This window comes from Ascaphus truei, unplaced genomic scaffold, assembly GCF_040206685.1.
Source record: "Ascaphus truei isolate aAscTru1 unplaced genomic scaffold, aAscTru1.hap1 HAP1_SCAFFOLD_1331, whole genome shotgun sequence".
In the NCBI taxonomy this organism is placed as follows: Eukaryota; Metazoa; Chordata; class Amphibia; order Anura; family Ascaphidae; genus Ascaphus; species Ascaphus truei.
The window spans coordinates 24,087-31,478 of NW_027454209.1; the positions used below are offsets into that span (position 1 = coordinate 24,087).

Consider the following 7,392-nt stretch of genomic DNA (forward strand, 5'->3'; position numbering starts at 1 on the left):
TAACTTTATTCTTTACTTGTGTATTAAGGACCTTATTTGCATTAAATTCAGTCCACATGGGACCAAGACTTTCTGGCTTACTGAACAAAGTGGAATTGTTTCGTAGAGGGTGGAGAATTGTATTTTATCTGAAATTACCCCCTCTGCACAAAATACAAACAATTATACCCATACAAGTACCTTGTGGAAGTTGTTGCCCTCTATCTTCCTGTGGTCTCTCCCTGTTTCTCACCGTGCCTCCTCCCATTTCCTTGCACCTCTGCGTCTCCGCATATATCCCTATACTCAGAGCCGGCTCCGGTCAGTGACATGGGATGCCCAAATATGAGCATACCCATATATGGGCATCCATGCCACTGACCGGAGCCCGCTCTGTTGCGGATATGGAGAGAGACTGGGAGATTTACATCCCCTTATAATTCATATGGTGCATAGTACCGGCACGTATTGTTTTACCGGTACTGTGTACCTTCCTACTTTCACACTGGTACAGTATATGCTGCAGTGGGACTGAGAGGGATATATTGGTAACACATAGTCATTGTTGGGGGAATTCAATCCATTTTGAAAATAGTAATGAAATGTTTTTTAATTTTCTTTTTTTTCAGTAATGAAGAATGAAACATTTCTGTTAAAATTGAATTGGAGGTGAACTGGATTCATCATCAACTCTGCACCAGTGTGAATTGATGTTCTTTAATGTTCTGATAAGGTACATGCAACATCTCTTCCTCAACCCCTGCACCACTCTCTGCCTCTTGCCTCTCTCTCTCCACCTCCCTGCTAAGCGTATTAACCCATCTAATGTAATCCACATTCAATGTCTCACTTTACTCTTCACTTCTCACGTGCCCTCTGGAATGACTGCTCTCTGACTAACAAGGTCTATTTGTACATGACCTCTTCTGCTCTCATCCACCACCTCTCATTCCCCTCACCCCTGTCCTACTCGATACCTCAGCTTAATTGAACTCTCTCCTCTGACATCTACCCTTATCTCTAACCTCTCCTCACTTTCTGCTTAAACTATCTATCTTGTTAACTTTTACAATGCTATCATCTCCTCCTCCCTCCTCCTCCTTCCTCCTCCCTCCTCCATTATATATATACCCCTTCTAGGCTCTGACACACTCATCCCTCTAAGGCCATGATTATCATGGGCACATGCTTGGTCGTCCACAGTGCGTGCGAGCGATGCAGAGCCGCCTCGGACCTCAGTGCAGGGATTGCTGCATACCCCCAGCATCTGTCACCCACAAACAATACACACACTAATACTCCCCACAATACACACTATAATACCTCCTCAATACTAATCTCCCCAATAATATTATAGCTCCAAACACAATATACACAACACCCTTACACAAGATACACAATCTAGTACTCTCCTCTGCACCTCTACACACAATATAATACTCCCACACACACAATATACACACTACCCTCCTACCCCCATAAAATACAACCAATAATACACACACACTTTGTGGATGTTGGGACCAGCTCCCGGCATGCACCAGTGAAAGAGAGAGGCCCGCAGAAGCTCGGAAGAACTCCCTCCATCCGTGCCTTCCTCCGTTTCACATCTTCTCCCTGTCTCTCTCCCTCCCTTTCCTTGCATCTCCCTGCGTCTTTACGTATACCCAGTCAGTGACGGCTCTGGTCACGTGATGCCTTAATATGGGCTTATCCATATATGTTCATCCACGTCACTAATGTGATGCCCGCACTGTTGCGGAGCTGGTACTTACGACGGGCACTTATTGTTTTATCAGTACTGCGTACCTGACTCTACCGGCCTACTTTCAACACTAGTACAATATGTGCTTCACTACGAGTGAGTGGGGAATATTGGCATCACACAGTCACTGTTGAATATGCCATTCAATCCATTTTGAAAATAGTAATGCAATGTGGTTTTGTTTTGTTTGCTTTTTGCAGTAATGAAGAATGGAAAAGTTATATTAAAATTAAATTGGAGGGGGACTAGATTCAGCATTTCATCATGAACTCTGCACTTGTGAGAATTTAACTTCTTGAATACCCTGACAGGTACACGCAACATTAAGACTATAATCTGCTGTGCAAGCTTTCGTGCTATACCTCCCCCTCAGGTTTTGATTTATACATTTGCTCCCTCAATTCATGTCCTCTAATATTTGAAAGCTCTCTCCTAGCATTTTCTCTTTACCACAGAACGTCATCCCAATGTAACCTCTCTCTTGTTCTTTCTGCTTGCTGTTTCCTCACTCCTCTGTTAAACTTTTCTAATTTCTCTAACTTCCACACTCCTGCTTTTATCCACATGTTCTCCTCTTTCCTTCCCCTACCTTTGCATGTGTCTACACACTGCACCATTTGTACAGACCTCTATTGCAGCTATTTCTGCACTGCTCAATGAAAAGCACTCTTTAATATCCTATTCTCTGTGCCCCCTCTCTCTGCGCCCCCTCTTTTGGCGCCTCCTCTCTCTGCGCCCCCTCTCTCTGCGCCTATCTGTCTCATTCTCTCTACGTCCCTCTCTCTCTACATAGAGCTATCTCTGTCTCTCTCTACACCTATCTCTGTGTCTCCTTCTATGTTTGCTGATGTGTGGGATATCTCTTATAATCTTGAACCTGCTCATATACACATCGGGCCTCCCTGCCTCTGCCTCCCTGCTAAGAGTGTTAACCTATCTAATGTAATCCACATTCCTTTCCTTACTTTTCTCTTCCCTTCTCCTATGCCATCTGGAATGTCCGTTCTCTGACTAACAAGGCTCTAGTTGTACATGACCTCTTCTGCTCTCATCATTCACAATCAGTCATTCCCCTCACCCCATCTTACCTGTCCCACTGATTTGCCTCTGCTTAATTAAACTCTCCTCTGACATCTACTCTAACCTCTCTGCTCTCTCTCTCTTTCCGCTTAAACTAACAATCTTATTAACTCTTACAATGCTATCCTCCTATCTATATGCCCCCTCTAGGCTCTGACACACTTGTCCCTCTAGCCCACACCCTTGGCTAAATTCCCAAACATGTTCATCACACTTCCACTCGCTGTTCTTAATGCCTATGAAGGAAATCACACAATTGATATTTGATTTTTCTACAGTAAAAATGTCTCCAGTCCTGTATAAAGCTGCTCTCTGGGGCCAAACCACACTACTTTTTTTTCACATTCATCAACACTCAAATTTAATTTACGCTGTCTTTTTTTCCCTGTATTTGACTCCCTCCACTAACCTTCTCCTCACACTTGCCATCCTTCCTTCACTTCTCCTCAAGCATTTGACTACTTCAGAGGCAAGGTGGATGCCACCCACAAGGAGATTCCTTCTGTCCCTTCCCCCTTCTCTCCTTCTACCTAATTCTCCTTCTGCATTTGACTCCTTTTCTTCTCTTACAGAGCTGGAAGCTAATCATCTTCTCTTCTCCCTCTACCACATGCCCTCTAGATCGTATCCCCTCACACCTTACTGCATCTCTTAGTCCCCACTCTCACCCACATCTTCAATTCCTCCCTATTCTCTGGCTCTTTACCCTCTTACTTTAAGCCTGTAGTGGTCACCCTTTTCTCAGAAACAACCTACACCCTATGTGCCTTACTAACTACCGCCCTGTATCCCTCCTGCTGTTTGTCTCCTAATTGCTAGAATGTCAACATTCTTAAATCACATGCCCTCCTGGATCCTTTACAACCTGCCTTTCGTACAGCTCGTTCTACAGACTGTGCTTAAAGCAAATTCCCAAGGTCACTTTTCCCTACTAATCCTACTTGATCTATCTGCTGCGTTTGATGCTCTCAATCACTCTCCTCCTTCATATTCTAAACTCTCTCTTGGTATCCGTAACACAGTTCTATCCTGGTTTTCATCATAACTTTCCTGTCACACATTCTCCATCTCTGTTGCTAACATGTCTTCGTCTTCTATTGATCTGTCTGTGGGTATACATCAGGGCTCTGTTCTGAGATCTCTCTTTCTCTCTACATACTATCATTTGGTGACCTCATCAACTCTTTGTGACAATCCTATAAATAACAAATACAAATATCAGGTCATGGGAATAAGTGATTTGGACATAAAAGTAACATTTCGGAAGTGTGGACAACTAATACATCTTGTAGATTGCCTTTACAGTGTGATGTCATTGATTCAGTAGATTGTGTGCAGACCAGGACTGCAGTACAGTGTCACTCACATGGATGACTTGCGTGGTAGAAGCTCAAGAACAAGGATGTCAAACTCCAGTCCTCGAGGGCAGCAAACAGGCCAGGTTTTCAGGATATCCCTACTGAAAACCTGGCCTGTTTGGGACCCTCGAGGACTGGAGTTTGACATGCATGCTCTAGAAGGAGCACAGCTGTGGGTGGGAGGTGGATTTGCTTTGCATCAAATGGTTTGGAGCAAGGTTTATTGTATGTATTATCATAATAACAATGCAATGCTTAACTTTTATTTCAGGAGGGATGACTGCAGAACAGAAGTGAATATTGAAGCCATGTGTTCCTTTTCTTGCAAAAGAGAAAATTTGAAGGACAGTTGAAGAGAAGGAAAATTACTACACAGAGACAGATAAGCAATGTGTATATTTCTCATTTACCATTTAGTATTTGTCGTTTTATTGACTCCACACAATCCGGCTGCTACGGGTTTCACATTGAATATTTTCATCTCTACTCTACCCCTTCCTGTGATCTGAACCATGCAAGTTTTCGTTGATTCAATACATCATGAGTAGAGGGTGGCTACAGTATGAAGTAAAGACCCAAGGACCACATCTACTACCATTCATAACAAGAACATGTGCAGTAGCGCACAGCTGCAGTTCTATGTGATTGTTATGAAAGGTTGAGGTGGTTCAATTCTATGAATCTGGAGTGGGATGGATCCTGTTTGCATCATATGGTTTCATCTAGGCCAGTAGATTATATAACTCTCAGTACAGGTTACACATGGCATCAGTATTAGTGATTTAAAGAGGAGGAAAGCTTCAATGTGGAGAACAAAGCCAAGTAATGTTGAAGTTACTCCTTTTACCATTTACTTGGTCAGTCTGTACTGTCTACTCTCCACACAGCTGCTAAGGATCTTCCATTTTAAATACTTTCACCTCCTATTCTGCACTGCTTTGCTGCCCATTATTCAGAGATGCGTTCCAGTCATGTTTAGCACTCTGAATCTCTCTGCAGTCATTGGTTCAGCACATCATGGGTAGAGCATGGCTACAGATACAGCAAGCTATTATTATTTTACCGGCTGATCACCCATAATATTGCATTATAACATAGAATATCACTTAATTTCCAAAAGATTCAGTGATGCTGATAATGCAGAATCTCACAACATTTCCCATCATAATGCCATAATGCACAAGTGGGAGAAATAATCCTTGCTATATCTGTACATTGTGTGACGTATTACCTCAATGACCAATGAGAGCAAGTACATCTTCTGTATAGAGCGGCTGTGTTATGATGCAGTTATTGATCATCATTGACATAATCACAAGAATCTTATGCAAAGGGAAATTGTCCGCAGCGAAGTGAGATTTCAGCCCCCAAACGTCTGTAATATTAATGCAATGTCTTACTTTTGTTGCAGTGAACACTGAAGAGACGGATCTACTACAACACTGTACAGGATGAGCATACGCTACAAGCAGCAAAATGATCTTGCAGTTGACAGTATGTTGTTCTGGTAATGTGCACAATTATTATTTATGCGCTACACACCACAGTGCTGGACATATTCTGTTAACTTTAACTCTACTCCTAACATGGAGATGTCTTCCTGGTGTTACTGATTCAGTACATCATATGCACAGTGTGGTTATGATATGATGGATTGATTTAATGAACCCACCAACCAATGATGACATCTGCATCATCTTCTGTAAAGTGCAGCTACAGCATGATATTATCAGCATTTGGTGCGGTATAATCAGAGGTATCTATGTGCTTTTGTGCCTGTTTTAAGTCCTCCAGCTTAACGCCCCTACACCTCCCACTACACAGGCATACTTACTTATGCATACACTGACATCTGGCATACCTACACACACCCCAGGGCCACTTCCTTCCCCTGATGTCAGGGAGAGGATGGGCATGCAGAGTGCAGTAAGTCTCCACGTTACTCTGGCCAACAGTCTTGGCCTACCTCCAGCATCTGTCACCCACAACATCTGTTCCCTCCTTGTAAAGTGCTGAACTATCTCACCTGGGTCAGTGCTATAGCTGATCACAGTGCACGATCAGGATGTCACTGTGACAGGCAGCAGTGCAGATTGACCGGTCAATCAATGCAGTGCCGCAACATATGCACTAAATGAGATTTCCGTGCCCCCAGTCAGGTTACTCCCTGGGCAGTGACCCTGCTCACACCCTCCCCTAGTTCCACCTCTGATCACAATTATCTCTCTTGGAGAGTGTAGCAAATTGGAGTTGGGGGAATCTCACCTCTGCCATGCATGGTCACAATCTGGGCACAGGACCCAAATAGTGGGCAATGTGGCACTTCTTACAGTAGAGAATAAGTAACTTTATTCTTTACTTGTGTATTAAGGACCTTATTTGCATTAAATTCAGTCCACATGGGACCAAGACTTTCTGGCTTACTGAACAAAGTGGAATTGTTTCGTAGAGGGTGGAGAATTGTATTTTATCTGAAATTACCCCCTCTGCACAAAATACAAACAATTATACCCATACAAGTACCTTGTGGAAGTTGTTGCCCTCTATCTTCCTGTGGTCTCTCCCTGTTTCTCACCGTGCCTCCTCCCATTTCCTTGCACCTCTGCGTCTCCGCATATATCCCTATACTCAGAGCCGGCTCCGGTCAGTGACATGGGATGCCCAAATATGAGCATACCCATATATGGGCATCCATGCCACTGACCGGAGCCCGCTCTGTTGCGGATATGGAGAGAGACTGGGAGATTTACATCCCCTTATAATTCATATGGTGCATAGTACCGGCACGTATTGTTTTACCGGTACTGTGTACCTTCCTACTTTCACACTGGTACAGTATATGCTGCAGTGGGACTGAGAGGGATATATTGGTAACACATAGTCATTGTTGGGGGAATTCAATCCATTTTGAAAATAGTAATGAAATGTTTTTTACTTTTCTTTTTTTTCAGTAATGAAGAATGAAACATTTCTGTTAAAATTGAATTGGAGGTGAACTGGATTCATCATCAACTCTGCACCAGTGTGAATTGATGTTCTTTAATGTTCTGATAAGGTACATGCAACATCTCTTCCTCAACCCCTGCACCACTCTCTGCCTCTTGCCTCTCTCTCTCCACCTCCCTGCTAAGCGTATTAACCCATCTAATGTAATCCACATTCCATGTCTCACTTTACTCTTCACTTCTCACGTGCCCTCTGGAATGACTG

General features: G+C 43.3%; 1 long non-coding RNA gene across 1 annotated transcript; it reads left to right on the plus strand.

Moving 5' to 3' along the window:
* The first annotated feature begins 1,981 nt into the window (after positions 1 to 1,981).
* LOC142475687 (uncharacterized) lies at positions 1,982 to 5,709 on the plus strand. The gene is made up of 3 exons (XR_012791080.1): positions 1,982 to 2,055; positions 4,454 to 4,573; positions 5,594 to 5,709. It is a non-coding gene; the product is annotated as an uncharacterized LOC142475687 (long non-coding RNA).
* The last annotated feature ends 1,683 nt before the right edge of the window (positions 5,710 to 7,392 follow it).